At 38.9% G+C, this 16,754-nt stretch overlaps 1 pseudogene; it reads left to right on the top strand.

Annotated features, from left to right (window-relative positions):
* LOC139716969 (low-density lipoprotein receptor-related protein 1-like) overlaps positions 1–16,754 on the top strand; it is a 183,283-nt pseudogene that overhangs the window by 103,982 nt on the left and 62,547 nt on the right.

Below are 16,754 nucleotides of genomic sequence, written 5' to 3'. Positions count from 1 at the left end.
CCTACACTATTCTAACATTGTACTTTTGGTTGATTTTGAGACATTTCCTGTTCCAAAAAAAAAAAGTGTATATCTGTATATCTGTGAGTCTTAATGATCCACTTTGATTCCATTAAAATGTACTCAGCACACAGTTTGATAAAATTGTAAATTTCTTTGTCATGCTTCTGTGTCTATTCCCTTTGTGGAAAAATGTTAAAAATTGTACTTTGTACTGACAATTTTGACATACATTGTATGACAGTGCTGATGTAATTTCAACTGGCAAGGTAACTTTGTATGATTGCAAGGGAGAGGCCCTCTTTGTTAAGCTCTATACTGTAGACTTTATTTTGTCTTTGAAACTAAAGTCAGTGACACCTTGATTTACATGTTTAGATTGATTTTCCAGGAAGCTCTCATCATGTACTTTTTACATTCATGTACATGATGGGAGTACCTAAAAGTTGTCAAAATATTTTAACCTGAAATGATTTTTTTTTTCATCATGTGCAAAAGATTTGAATTTAGTCCTGCATTTTTTGTCCTATTCAAAATTGCCTTCCTACAATTGTACCTCTAGTTATGCCCAGTTTATGTGTCATAATGCCATACCTCCAAATCCAAGGGATTTAGATTAAATGGCACACCTGAAGTTGGAATAATGCTTTGTGTTTTGATTCATCATTGCTTCCAGCTAAGACCTGTGCACCCGGTGAGTATGCCTGTGCCAATGGTAACTGTATCCCTGAACCCTGGGTCTGCGACCGTGACAACGACTGCGGTGATAACAGTGACGAGAACGACACCCTCCATAATTGCTGTAAGTTGGAGATGTGTCTTTCTTTCCGACCCAAATGTAGATGTCGTGGGCTGAGAACCAGAAGGGTGCTATCACGTTCTATTAAGATATGAGCAGAGATAAAAATTTTATGAAATAAAAAAGTTTATTTAATCAAAAGTGGGTAGATTTATAAGCACATGGCACCCTTGTGGTTTTGAATTTTAACATTTTACTGAAAAGGAAAATGATTTATATATATTGTTGAGGTGATGGAGCTCTGCAATATGATACTGATAAAGCCAACAACAACAACAACAATAACAACAATACAACGATAACACCCTTCTGGTTATCAGCCGACAATGTGTGTTGATCAGAGTGAGGGTAGACATTCTGTAGAATCAGTATTCAGACAGACCACTCACTTCCACACAGTATTGATCAAACAAAATCCATATTCTCTGTATTGCAACATTTTTGCTGCAACAAAGTCATCCTTTTTTTGGTCTCCCTGGTATTCTTGATTTCATACATGTACATATATGTTAAGAACATATTGTCACATGTATGTTAGTTTGAAATCTGATGTAGTGATCACGTTGTGTACAGTGTAGAGACCTTTACCAAGAATCAATGTATTTCATTCAGTCTACATACTGTTTTAATCTCTTGGAGTGCAGAAGTGTATATATGCAAGTGATTGTTTGCATGTTTTGGGAAAATCAGTGTCCAAGAATCTGAGGATATTTAGTATGCAGTTTATAAACCTAGCTCATATTTAATCTCTTTTAGTTTGTGGATGTTAAACTATTGTTTTGTAGGATATCATTGCATTTATGGGGCAAATACAGTATATATCATGTTAGAAAAGCATAGATTTTATTTAGAGAGCTTTGGGTCTGTAGTAGATTGATAGTAAAAATCAATTTTTGTTTTCCTCTGTCACAGATAACAAGACATGTTCAGGTGGGATGTTCCGCTGCACTGCCCAGAGGAGGTGTATCTCGCAGACGTGGGTTTGTGACGGAGACAACGACTGTGGTAACAATGAGGATGAGCACCCGTCCTTGGGATGCAGTAAGTTTAAGCTGTAAAGTTGATTCTCGTTTAACAAACAGGGGTATTCATACATTCTGGTTTATGCAACAAAGTGAAAATTCAGGCCCCAAACATTATCCACTCTTTGTTTTTTTATTGGTGATTTGTTCATTTACAACAAAATTTTGATATACCAAAGAAAACTGCTGGTCCCGAGGACTTGATTATAACAGGAGTCGACTGTATCTGGTTTCTCATGCCCCTTTGTCATCCAGCATCTGTCTGTCTGATAGCCAGGGAGGAGAAGATTTTTATACTACAGCTTGCTTCTCTTTGTGTCATCTTCATAAATAGTTTGTGATGTGAAATGATTTTCCACCCAGTGGATATAAGTAGCAAGAGATAAGAAAGACAATGTTAACCCGTTAAGGACGGTTTGATTTTGCTACAACACGCATTTGCCGTAGACACCTGCAGGAGTATACCCGGGACTCGTCCTCAATGGGTTAAAGAAAAGAAGACAAGATGACCAGTTCAGTATGGGAGTGTGGTATACCAGATCCTAAAATGTAGGCAAGAGTGTCAGCATTCATGGCTTAAATCTATGATTATTTGTCTTAAACTCACCAGAAAAATTACTTTGATTTTTTTTTTTCTTCAGTTGCTCCACATCTGTGAAACTCTCTACCAATCCTATTTTGAAATTGTAATAACCTTGATACTTTCAAATCTTTTCTAGCAACTTTGTGAATAATGTTTGACATATTGTGGGAGCCACTCGTGCCTTTGAATGTTCCGCAGATAAATGGTGCTGTATGAATGAATGTGTGTTCATTATCATCATATACAATGTATGCGCGTTTATGTGTGTGTATGTGTATGAACTGTACATGTATGAATTCAAAATCTATGTCTTTCTTTCCCTTTCCTGCAATTTGTAGATGTGACGAGGTGTAAGGATGAGGAGTTTGCTTGCGCCAATGGTCGCTGCATCCAGAAGCAGTGGACATGTGACCATGACGATGACTGTGGTGATGGATCGGATGAACCAGACACCTGTGGTGAGTAGAGAATAAACCCGTTCGGAGTTCACTCATGTGTGCATAAGTACAAATGACCTTTCTTTTCTCTCATAAGTTGGTTAGGCACTTCATTCGTTTTCAAAGCGACATAATACATAAGCTTGCCCGAAATAACATTCTATGGAATTCATCAGTTATGTTTAAACAAAGGATGAACTTGCGTAGACCAGGTGACCAGAATGGTCCGTCAATTTAAACCTGGGGAAACATCCATTTAACATTTGGAATTGAATATCATAACAATCTCTTTCTCTTGATTCAATTCAATTTCAGTTAATTTTTTTTCAGTTCAATTCATTTTGACTCATCCATTAAAAAACATTACAGGAAATTAAATGAAGGATTTTTACATAGATTATAAATGATGATGCTTTTAAAAAATGTGAAGAATATAAAATAATGCATGATAAATAATTAACTGAACAAACATAGAAAGTCAAACTGAAAGAAATAATTGTATAAAAACATGACATTAAACAGATTCAGTTGGCATGATGTTACAAACTCCAGAAATCTTGGTATTGCCAAATATGTACCACTCTTGCTGTCAGGTGGTTGTGCTGGCATGCTGGCTAACTGTATATGTGTTTGTATCTAACTTCCATTGGTCAAAATTACTTTCCAGAATTTCCAACATGTGGAAGTGACAAACACCGGTGTAACAATGGACGCTGCATTCCTCTTCAGTGGGTGTGTGACGGGGACAAGGATTGCCATGACGACTCAGACGAAATGGATTGCGAATGTAAGCTATTTCCAATGTTTTTGTGAATTGTATTTTGTGTGAGTACCCTTTAAGGTAAAGAATTGTAAGTTGTGATTGTCTGTAAGGCCCCTGACAAGGTACAAAATTGTAGTCACAAAGCAGGTAAATGTCATTGTGCTATCAACTTAAAGTTACCCAGGAGAGTTGTATCGATGTTAAATTTTTGTTAAAACTCAGGTGACCATCAAACCCACTTTGGCTTTTATTGCTTTAATAGTTTAATGAAGACATATTAACTTTATGCACTCAACTACTGTACATGATGTACCTGCAAGCATTCTTCAGTTGCATAGAATTAAATAACATTAAAACCTTCTGACATTGAATCACATAAAATTTCTGAATTATTGTCGTCTACCCTCAAGACAAAGTTGTCTGCAGTATCACATATCAATATGATATTCTGACACACACAAAAATCACACCACGATATATCTCAACAATTCTTTATAATTTCAAGGCACTATGTTTCCATATCTCCTAGAGATATCACAGTCAGAGCTTTGCAGTCAGAGATTGATTTCTGAAATATCTATGTAATATCATGATTATAACATGAATGATTAAAGCATTGTGTCTCTTGTGTTTGAATGTCAAGCTTCTCTGAAGCCTAATAACTGCAGCAAGAACAACCTGTTCCAGTGTGCTAATGGGATGTGTGTGCCATTCTCTGCCAAGTGCAACATCTCCAACGACTGTGGTGATGGTTCCGATGAAATGAATTGCGGTCAGTGTTTGCAGTGATTTGTATTTTTCAAGTTGAAATTTTCTAGTGTGGTAGTTGTGCCTTTGAGAGTAAGATTTCATTAAACATGAATACATATTGAATGCAACTGCATGAATGTTAGAGAGAAAAATTACTGGTAATCGCATGGTGCAAATATTTCGTTGTGGTTATTTTGGAATTTGAGATGACGGCCATAAAGTACATATCTTTTTGCTCAGTGTTTATCGTCTTCTTGGTATAAATCATTTGAAATATTTGTAAGAAGTATACTTGACCAATCATTTGGGTCTTTTGTTTGATTATTTTTCAGAAGAGTGATGACTGACTTCAGAGATCTCTCTTTGTCAAGAAAAAATGTAGGGAATCAAATTGTTTTTTTTTTTTTTTATGATTTTATAACTTTGTTTATGTTTTCTTCCTTGCGTCAACACAGATTGTGAAGTTGACATGCCGTGTTCCCAGGGCTGCTTGAACCATAACAATGGTTTCTGGTGTTACTGCACCCCTGGATTCCGGTTGCTGAATGACCACATGACTTGTGCCTTGGAGGCCAACCGTGAGTGCTTCATTACTAGGGTGTCCTCACCATGTACATTTGCATACCGGGCACAGATGATTCAAACTGACAATATAGACCAGGCTCTTAGAAGGCCTCTTTTTGACTGCAATTTGAATTGCAGAATGTTGGCCATAAATTTTGATTGCAAACTTGATAAAATCCAACTCAGTTTATGTGTAGTTGAGTGTGTTATTTCCATACAGAATGATGTTTACACATAAAGTCACAACGCAACTCTCAAATCCAACAATATCTTTTTGCTCTTAGCAAATGAGGGTAACATTTTAGTTATCCTATATAACTGTTGAAGATTCCTGACTAATTTTATTGAACAAGGATTTTGAGACAGAAATACAATTGTACTTTCACTGAGGTCAGTGATGTAATATGATGTAATTCACACTTGTACACTGAGAATGAGGGTGCTTTAAGGGTTTGTAGAGAAAACATTTTGCTTCTTTCCAATGGCTGATTGATTTTCATGCTGTAGGAACTCTAGGTCCCACAAGATCTGTTCTCTCCCCAGTTTATGCCAGATGTTTTTGGGACTTAAACTTTGAAGGCTTGCCCTATCTTAAATTAGATAGATAGATAGATAGATGACTGATATTTTATTTATTGCGAGATACAATGTATTCATGTCTCGCAGTCATAAGACTGAATTGCACAAAGAATTACAGAGTAAAAGAGACAACAATGGTTCCAAAACAAGTATTCATATCAAAGAAAGAGTGCAATACACACACACAAATAGAATGAGATCTTATCACAGAAAATATACTGACAGGGCAAGTTGTAAACAGTTCCCCAACATTACACCACAGCAGAGACACAGGTGATAAGGGTTCAGTATTCACTTTGACCCTTTTACTACCTCTCACACACACCCTTTTGCTCTATGTCACTTTCCCTCACTCTTTCACACAGGCTCATGCATACACACCAACACACTCACAAAAACGGTACATCATCAGTCCTGCTAATTTCATAATCTTGCTACACATCAGTGATCACAAACATATGCCATAGCCCCAAAACACTACTGGCCGAATGGGGTGACTAAGATTCTTCTAGAGAGATTATACAATGTACCTACTGAGTTGCATTGCACAGAAATTCTACTTTATTAATCAGAGGTCTTGAGATACAATGTATTCAATGGTGCATTGCCATTGTTTGATTCTACTTACACAATATTACTAATTCCTCAAGTGACAATTCTTTTTGATATATGAATGTATATTAGCACCAAAAAAGGTCCTAAAATTAAGATTTTATGACTAGTGTGAAATTTGTGGAATGGCTCAAATGACATCGGACATCTCTTGTTCTTGACTCCTTGTAGAGCCCAAGCCCCACCTGCTGTTCTCCAATCGCTACCAGCTGCAAATTGTCGGAGTGGATGGATCCAACTTTTCCCATGCCAACGTCAACGTGACTCACGCTGTGGCACTGGACTTTGACTGGAGAGAACAGACCATCTACTGGTCAGATGTCACTCAGCAGAATAGCAAGATCAGCCGGGCTAACATCAAAGAGGGCACCATAGAGGTAAAACTCAATTCTCTGTTTCACCATTGGCAGGCTGAGAAAAACATTGCACTCAATTCTCCCGATCGTATATAAATGTGAACATTTTGTCACTAACGGTTGGGTCCGAGTGCTGGCCATACGCTGCATGCAAATGAATAAGATGGTCTTATGCACCCACGCTCAACACACAGAGATCAAAGGGAGTCGCACTTATGGTCTTTACTTTTGCACTTCTGGTATTGCAGAGTTACTATGCATCAGGCACGGTTGGAGTGAGATGCAGTAATTGCATCTGGTTTTCCCTTTTTGTCATGACTGAAACATTGTCACTTCGTAATAGAACTGCATTTTCCCAGTTTATAACTTGATATTTCTTTTCCCAACATATAGCATTTTGCTGAGAAAATCTACTAAGTTATGGAAGTTTGGAGATAGAGATAGAGCTTTGTGTTTTTGTATGTATGATCAAATTAACAGAATAGAGCTCATGCTGTGCACGGGCACACGTTGTCGACACATTGTTACTGAAAGTAAATAGCTGTGGGGCTGTTTAAGTTTTTACAGTTATATAGGATGTCAGTGAGCATGATTATCACACGCTACAGTCATGCCCATATCTCTGAGTGGTCGTTAGTACTGATCATTTGCACGCGGTCAATGGTAAAAAAACTTATGCCCGCTGGGCATGTTGGGCAAAATTAAAGACTGCTCATGTGATATTGCTCTCAGCCAATCATTTGATTAGGATCCATATAACCATTTTATGATAATACATAGCATGATAACTACAGACTTGCAGTTGTTAGTGACAATTAGGGTCAAAATGGCAGTGAATTGAACATGTACCTGTACATTGAGTGCATTAAGTGCTATGTTTTGCCCCGTTTCTCCATAGGTACTGCACGACCTTGGGGTACTCAATCCAGATGGCCTAGCTGTGGACTGGGTGGGGCGAAACCTGTACTGGTGTGACAAGGGTCTGAATGTGATCGAGGTGTCCCGCCTGGACGGCAGGTATCGCAAGACTCTGCTCAAAGAGAACTTGGATGAGCCCAGAGCTATAGCTGTTGAACCGGGACGAGGGTAAGTAGTGAATGAAGTGACGGTCAGTCCTGTAAAGGTCTTCTACAACAGTGATGATGATGACGATGTTGATGACGATGACGTTGATGACGATGATGACGATGTTGATGACGATGATGATGACGATGTCGATTATGATGATGATGACGATGTTGATGACGATGACGATGTTGATGACGATGTTGATGGTGATGATGTTGATGACGATGATGATGAAGTTGATGACGATGATGATGATGATGATGATGATGATAATGATGTTGATGACGACGATGATGATGATGATAATGATAGTGATAGTAATGATAACAGTTTGCACCAAATGTGCAACAATCCGTCAAAAAAGCTGCTTATGACACTTAATGGCAGAAAAGAAATAAAAAAGAAAAGTATGTGAATTTGTTATTGCCATGTTAAAATATTTGTATATTGCAGTGATGTGTTGATATGTTTTTCTATCTTTTTTTTTTTTTTTGGCAGGTGCACTTTCAGATATTAATAGTAGCTGATATTATTAGTGGTTTTGTAGTTAACTAGTAAACATAGTTGTTGATACTCTATGAAATTGTCTTTGACAGCAGTGAGTGAGCAATACAAATGACTGAGAGAAAAACTTCCTGCAAATATGTGTATGGAAATGACCAAGCAAGTGTAACTCATGAATATGCATTTGTTGTAGAAAAATGATGGTAAAGATCAGTTCAGTGATGTTATAATTAGTTTTCAGACTGTGTGTGTTTTATATCCTCATCATATTTCTAATGAAAGAATGTTTCATCTCTCTTTCCTCAATTGGCAGTGAAAACATACCTCCAGATTTGTGTGAAACATATTCAGAACCATGATTTTTAAACAAATGAAATATGATATTAAAAAACAAGAGAATGGAAGTACTTCAGACTTTATTGAGCAATCACTGTAGGCCTACATTTGACATAGACTCCTTTCTTGTCCACAGTCTTTTGTTCTACACAGACTGGGGATCAAGCCCTCACATTGGACGTGCAAGTAAGTTAAAATATCTTTCCTCTCGTTAAGTGTTGGTGATTTCAGTATTAAAAGTAGTTCTGCTGGCAAACTCTGCATTGTCTCATAAAATCAATTTAGTTAACTTTATTTTCTCCCCTTGAGAGCATTCAATGATGCACTACTTGCAACATAGGATTGCTAACATGCAGTTTGATTATTATAGGTATGCACTGCTTCTCTGAATAATGCAAGACAATGACATCATCTTGAATTTTTGATAGGTTGATAGACTTAAAGTGACAATGATTAAAAGAATATGTGTAGTCAGTGGCATGCATTTGTCTTTGACTAGTTTGAGGAATTATGTGTCCAGTAATGCAGCTAAATGTGCTGATATTCCACTGGTATTGATTATGTAAAAAAAATCGAACTTTATGGAAAAGAGATGAATGTGACAGTAGTTATGCCATGAATGGATGTGAAAGTTTTTGTGCAGTGGCTTGTTCATGCAAGTTAGCTTCAGTCTGCTGTAGAGCACAGTAATCTGTACTTACACTTTATGATTCATGTCAGTGTAAACATGTTGTGAAGCCTTCATTTGTACTGTGAGTCCCTTTGCTTTGTTCAGCTGCAATATGTTATCTCACTGTCTCTCATCAATTTGGAGTCAGAAGGACACTAACTCTCTGGAGCTTGTGTCCTTCTTGTCCTCATGTGATCTTGTTTCTCTTGTGTGGTTCAGTTTTCTTGTGAATGTTACAGGTGTAATGCACTCACATGATTACAACTGCTGTAGGAGCAAATTGTGTCCTTATTAGCGGTGAAATGTAGGTACAGTTTACAAATAACATGTCTGCATGCACAAAAGGAATGTCATCGTAAAAGCATGGTAAATGTGGAAATGTATGTGTTGCATGGAAAGTTATGCCTGTTATGGTTTAGTGGGGGTAGGAGGAGCCACCCATGGGGGATGTTGGGGGTAGGAGGAGCCACCCATGGGGGATGTTGGGGGTAGGAGGAGCCACCCATGGGGGATGTTAGGGGTAGGAGGAGCCACCCATGGGGGATGTTGGGGGTAGGAGGAGCCACCCATGGGGGTAGGAGGAGCCAACCATGGGGGGTGTTGGGGGTAGGAGGAGCCACCCATGGGGGTAGGAGGAGCCAACCATGGGGGTGTTGGGGGTAGGAGGAGCCACCCATGGGGGATGTTGGGGGTAGGAAGAGCCACCCATAAAGGATGTGAGGGGTAGGAGGAACCACCCATGGGGGCTGTTGGGGGTAGGAGGAGCCACCCATGGGGTATGTTGGGGAGTAGGAGGAGCCACCCATATGGGGTGTTGGGGTTGGAGGAGCAACCCTTGGGATGTTGGGAACAGGGAAGAGCCCATGTACAGATCTGTAGGGGTGAGAGTAAAGGGAGCTAGGTGTAGCAGGTGCAGTGGTGTAGCATGATACAGCTATAATAATGATGATGATACGTGTTTGGTAATATGTTTTATTTGTAACATGCTTAACACAATGCTTCTAAGCACAGGGGGAAAGATGAGAGGAAAGGAAAGGAAAATGAAAATTGAGAGGCACAACATGTAACAAACATGTCAAAAATACAGATTACAAGTAAATAAAGAAGAATATGACATACATCAGTGTGTATCAGTAATTGGCGGGTAAAGTAATGAGATTTACTCTCAGTACATTGACTTTGGGGGCAGGTGACTAATTATGGAAAAAGGTGAGTTTTGGAAGTGACTTAAATGATTCTACTGATGGAGCTTCTGGTATATGAATGGGGAAATTATTCCATAACTTGGCTGCAATAACTGTGAATGAGCATTCTCTGTAGCGTGTCTTGCTGGAAGCTTTTGAAGGTGGGCAGTAACGTGGGAGTGTAGATGTCAAAGTGCAGAAGAAGTTGATTGATAGGATCGGAGGGAGATTATGTTCTGGACACATGATCTGGATGAGGGGGCTTGGTTGTTGATAGCTTTGTAGACAAGGAGGAGGAGATGGCATGCGAGCATGTCATGCATTGCCTGAGGGAATCCTGGGAAGTGAATGAATGGGGAAATGCTGGAGTCATCTGGGAATGTTGGTATTATTGGGTGTTGGAATGGTGTAAAACTAGCTGCAATATAGTCATGTACACAAAGGTCACTTTAACTACAATCTACAAACTATCAACACTTCAAAGCGTTCATGACAAGTAGTTTCCATGTAACACATATCCACCAGTTCTCAAGTTTCCATGTGCAACTACATGTAGAAATGGAGCCAGATTAACAAAGGGAGAATTGTGGTCATATGCTGGTTGTGTAGACGAAGCTGTAGTCAAGTCACCACTAAAAATGACTTTGCTTGATTAGATTGGGCTTTATTTTATTTTCCATGAGCAAATTATAATGTAATTACAATACACTTTAAGTTTTGGTGCCTCCTACTGAACACCCTGCCAGAGAAATAAGGAGCACACATTGTAATTCCTGTCATCCACTGCTCATGGAACTGGGTGTATGATATACACTACATACATCTGTATTGTATTTGAGATTACATTATTTCACAAGCAACAACTTAATACATAGTTCCAATATAAAACATTGATCAAGACAAAATGCTACCACATATGGGAGGGTCGTCAGTATGCCTGTATGTAAATGATATTAGTTTTCACATTGTTTTGGTGCTCCAGTTGATTTATTGTAGTTATTGGTGAGATACTAATTTCATGAGACTGATATGGAATTCATAAACACCAACATCGAATATAACAACAGAGAAAGTCTGTACATGTGACTCTTTCATCGCATGATTTCAATTTTGTTTGAATGTCCAATGCATGTGGTCAACTTTTAAGACAAGTGATGTTTGATGAATGATTTGTATTCATTTCCATGGAATGACCATCTCAACACCCTCTTCTTTAGATCATAATCTTATCAGGCCGCACACCATTTTTTCCCTAAAAAATATCAAGACTCTGATGATTTTTAAAGAGATAGAGCAGAAAAGAATACTCTTCTCAAAATGACTCTAAAGCATTGTTTCTTTTTATCACAAGTATCCATGGTACTTTCTTAAAATTGTAACACAGTAGATATATATTATAAGTGTGTTGAGGCTGATAGTCTGAAATGGATATCTATAACACACATTATCACACTTTTTCATGTGATCATGTTTAAAGAAATGCCTTTCAATGACATTAAGATGTTTGCTGACATTAACTTATTTTGAAGAATGAATGAACTGTTATTTCAATGTTTTTATCAGGCAGTTTTGCAAAACAAATATATAGTATAAGTGGATAAAGACCTATGTATATATATTTTTTTTTTCGTGGCCCTTGCCTTTTTTAGATTCCTGAAATGCTTTTTTGTATGACGAACTCAACGTGCATAACTTCCTAAAAACATAGTTCACATGAAAGACTCCAAATTTTTCAAATTCATTTGACTTCCTACAGTCCTCAAATCAGAGCAAGGTGTTGTGGGATACAAAGACAGACATGCAAGCTCTATATTACATCATTGTACATTACTGTAGGTGTGGCATTTATAGGGCTTTTTACACTTGTGTTTCTTAACCCCGGACTTTCTCTGACCCAGGACTATCGTTAGTCCCGTACCAAGTTTTTCAGCTTTTTACACTCGCCAATTAGTCCCGTACTATCTCTTGTCCGGGGCTAAGGAGAAAACTGACCTTTTTACACTCGTATTTCTTAGCCCCGGACTTTCGAAACCACATGAGTATTCATAATTACGCTATGTACTGTACACGTACATGCACGCACCGGCAGCACTTGATTACCTCGTTTCTGATTGGTCAGTGAGGGTCGGACTTCGTCTCCGTTGCTTAGCCCAGGATTATTTTTTCGTTCTGTTTACACTCACTTGCTTGGCACCGCAATTGCGGTGCTAACCCCTGCTATTTTGCAGGACCAGATAGTACCGTACTATCGGTGGGGCTAGCCCACTTTGACAAAAACGAGTGTAAACAGAAAGTGGGCTAAGGATAGTCCCGTACCAACGGTGGGGCTAAGCCCCCCCCCCCTTAGCCCCACCGTTGGTCTGGGGCTAAGCAAAAATTTACAAGTGTAAAAAGCCCTTATGTTGGAACTTTGGACTTTAGTTCTTAGTCACTTGACTTTACCTTGCACTGCATGACATGGCAGACCCTAGTTTTGTTGCTGTGAGCACATGGAAAATGTCAGCAGCATTTGTAACAGAACTTTCGTCTAGGAGTAATTATATGTGACCCGCTACAACAAAAAGGTCCTAAAGTCGCGCACGGTCGAAGCCGTGAAAATCGAGTTTGAAGTCAGAGCATTAAAATCGGCCAAAACTTACGATTTTCTGATGTTGATATATTATTGGAGTCTAACATGTCCTCTATCATCTGTCGAAATTTTGAAGCAAAATGGTGAAAGGAAAGATCAAAAAATAGCGTTTTTCTGAGTCATGTTTTTTGGCGTTTCAACGAAGCAGAAACTAGTTCGAAAATTTGGATTGAGCGCCACAGATAGGTTCCGCCCCTAACAACAACCAGAGTGATCTCATTGGTCAGTTTGCTGCTAACCGAAGCGTGAAGCTTGCACACTGCCCAGTCAACTGGTGCGTGCAGGCGGGGTGCGCCATGCTCAGCCGCTTCTCACATCCTGGTCACTGATTGGTTGGTGAGGAGACCGCCGACGCTGATGTGCTTGAATGAACTCTTCGGGGGTTGCTAGGGCTTACCTTCTATTGTCCAGAGGTGAAAACTGTCTTGCGTGTCCCTTCATCGCGATTGCGTCGAAAGGAAGACTTTTAGGGCGCTTTTCTCGAAACAGTGATTTTCCAGACATCTTGACATGCTCTCTTTTAAACATCGATATCTCCGCAGCCGATTATTTTTATAGAATGTGTTATATATCAATTTAAAGCAGAAAGATTAGGGAATCATATCATGCAATTTTCAAATAATCGACCTAGCCCGACTTTAGGATCATTGTGTTGTAGCGGGTCACATATTTCTCTTCACTGCTATGTTCATGGCTTCAGCTAACATTTGCCACATGATGTTCCTGAGTGCCGCCATCTTGGCATAAGACTTTGTAAGCAAGAAAAGGTCAGACAGAAAGGACTGCTGTGCTGATTGTGTTTTCTTGTCCTTCTCTTTAAATAGGTATGGATGGCCAGCATGCCATTAAACTGGTCACTGAAAAGATCCAGTGGCCAAATGCACTGACCATTGACAACACAACCGGCCTTATCTTCTGGGGTGATGCGAGGGAAGATCGCATCGAGTTCGTCAGCTGGAATGGGACCAACAGGTGGGGTTCTCGTACATCATTATCATCATTTTGTCTTTCCGTCTCATTCCAGTGAAGTATTGTATGAAGTATTGTATGGAGGAAGTACACCTGTAACAAGAGGTTTTCTGGGCTACAGCTTGAAGTTATAATTTGTGATTGAGTAAATTTAACCCATTGAGGACAGTTTGATTTTGCGACAACACGCATTTCCCATAGACGCTTGCCCGAGTTTACTCGGGACTTGTCCTCAACGGGCTAAGAGGAAGACCATAGTATTATAACCAATCTGTCTTTAATTGGCTGTTTAACACATCTTTCAGTCGATGTTTCCCTGTCTCTGCCTCACATTAGGAGACAGACATTTCACTTGCTTCCCATTTGTCATAGAATATAATATCCTTTACATTGATGTCATTTAGGTTGTATTTATTTCCCCTAAATGCCAATGTATGCCCTGCTACAGTGCCGACCGCGGGAAACGTCACGCTTTTCCGAGATCTGGACGAGGCCACTGACGCGTATCCCCGCGGGTACCCGCGGGTATACGCGTTCAGTGGACGAGTCCATCCGCCCGCACGGAAAATCCATCCTCGGGAATTTGCGTCTCGATTGACGCGGGTTGGACGAGGGTGGACGAGGGTGGACGAGGGTATTCAAGGGCACTTTCCCGTTAAGCTTTATTTTGACCGCTCAATCAAAATACATTTCATGGAGTTCCGACTTTGCCCATTTTCATCAAATTCCGATTTCAAGGGCTTCTTTTCGATTTAATCACACTCTGATGTCCACTGCCTTGATTGTTCGCTACTTTCTAAAGAAGTACACCTGCGGAAGTTGTGCACATGCGTTCATCATATCGACATCGGTTACGATCATCTCGCTATTCACGACTTTTAACGACCTGCGCCACCAAAATTTCATTGCTAAAAATTCGGTGGCCCAATCGAGCTACAAAAAAAGTCGGATGTTTGCCTTTACTTTTGGAAATGAACAGCGGTAACAGTCGGCTCCGTAAGACGCAAAAATGAATGTCGCATGTTTACTTTTGATTTTAGAAATGAATCACGGTGACATTTGACTCCGTATGATACTGGAATAAATACCGAATGTTTGCTTTGGCGTTCGGAAGTGAATGATAATATTCAACTCCGTAAGACGATAAGATAAATGCCGGATGTTTGCTCTTACGTTCGAAAGTAAATAGCAATAACATTCAGCTCCGGAAGATGCTTGAGTAGGCTATATGTCGAATGATCCCTTTGACGTTCGGAATGAATAACAAAAATATTCAACTCCGTACGATGATAAAATAAAAGACGGATATTTGCTTTTACTTTCGAAAATAAAAAGCAATAACATTCGGCTCCGGAAAATGCTAACATAAATGTCAGATGATTGCTTTTACGTTCGGAAGTGAATAGCAGTAATATTCTGCTCCATACGATGCTAAAATAACTGTTGGATGTTTGCTTTTAGATTTCGAAATGAATAACAGTAACATTCAGGTGCGTTCGGTGGTAAAATTAATGTTCAATGATTGCTTTGATGTTCGGAAATGAATAACAATGACATTCAACTCCGTATATACGTTGATAAAATATACAATGTATATCTGATGTTTGCTTTTACGTTCGGAAGTAAATAGCAATAACATTCAGCTCCCGAAGATGCTAAAGTAAATGTCGAATGATCCCTTTGACGTTCGGAAATAAATAACAAAAATATTCAACTTCTTACGATAATAAAATGAATGACGGATGATTGCCTGTACTTTCGAAAGTAAATAGCAATAGCATTCGGCTCCGGAAGATGACAAAATAGATGTCAGATGATTGCTTTTACGTTCGGAAGTGAATAGCAGTAATATTCTGCTCCATTATACGATGCTAAAATAACTGTCGGATGTTCGCTTTTAAATTTCGAAATGAATAACAGTAACATTCACCTGCGTTCGATGGTTCGGAAATGAACACAATAATATTCAACTCCGTGTATACGATGATAACATGAATGTCTGATGTTTGCTTTCATGTTCAAGAGTAAATGGCAATAACATTCAGCTCCGGAAGATGCTAAAATAAATGTCGAATGTTTGCTGTGACGTTCGGAAATTAATAACAAAAATATCCAACTCCGTATATACGATTTTGCGTTCGGAAGTGAATAGCAGTAATATTCTCCTCCATACGATGCTATACTATAGTACCTGTCAGATGTTCGCTTTTAAATTTCGAAATGAATAACAGTATGCATTCAGCTGCGTTCGATGGTTCGGAAATGAACACAATAATATTCAACTCCGTGTATACGATGATAACATAAATGGCAATAACATTCAGCTCCGGAAGATGCTAAAATAAAATGTCGAATGTTTGCTGTGACGTTCGGAAATGAATAACAAAAGTATTCAACTCCGTATATACGATACGTTCGGAAGTGAATAGCAGTAATATTCTGCTCCATACGATGCTAAAGTAACTGTCGGATGTTCGCTTTTAAATTTCGAAATGAATAACAGTAACATTCACCTGCGTTCGATGGTTCGGAAATGAACACAATAATATTCAACTCCGTGTATACGATGATAACATATGTCTGATGTTTGCCTTTATGTTCAAGAGTAAATGGCAATAACATTCAGCTCCGGAAGATGCTAAAATAAATGTTGAATGTTTGCTGTGACGTTCGGAAATTAATAACAAAAATATTCAACTCCGTATATACGATTTTGCGTTCGGAAGTGAATAGCAGTAATGTTCTGCTCCATACGATGCTAAAATAACTGTCGGATGTTCGCTTTTAAATTTCGAAATGAATAACACTATACATTCAGCTGCGTTCGATGGTTCGGAAATGAACACAATAATATTCAACTCCGTGTATATGATGATAACATAAATGTCTGATGTTTGCTTTTATGTTCAAGAGTAAATAGCAATAACAT

The sequence above is a fragment of the Diadema antillarum genome, unplaced genomic scaffold (genome assembly GCF_040938485.1).
Source record: "Diadema antillarum isolate AM-2024a unplaced genomic scaffold, OU_Dant_1.0 scf00000071, whole genome shotgun sequence".
Classification (NCBI taxonomy): Eukaryota; Metazoa; Echinodermata; class Echinoidea; order Diadematoida; family Diadematidae; genus Diadema; species Diadema antillarum.
The sequence above is the reverse complement of the archived record's forward strand: the minus strand, read 5'-3'. Positions and strand labels throughout refer to the sequence as shown.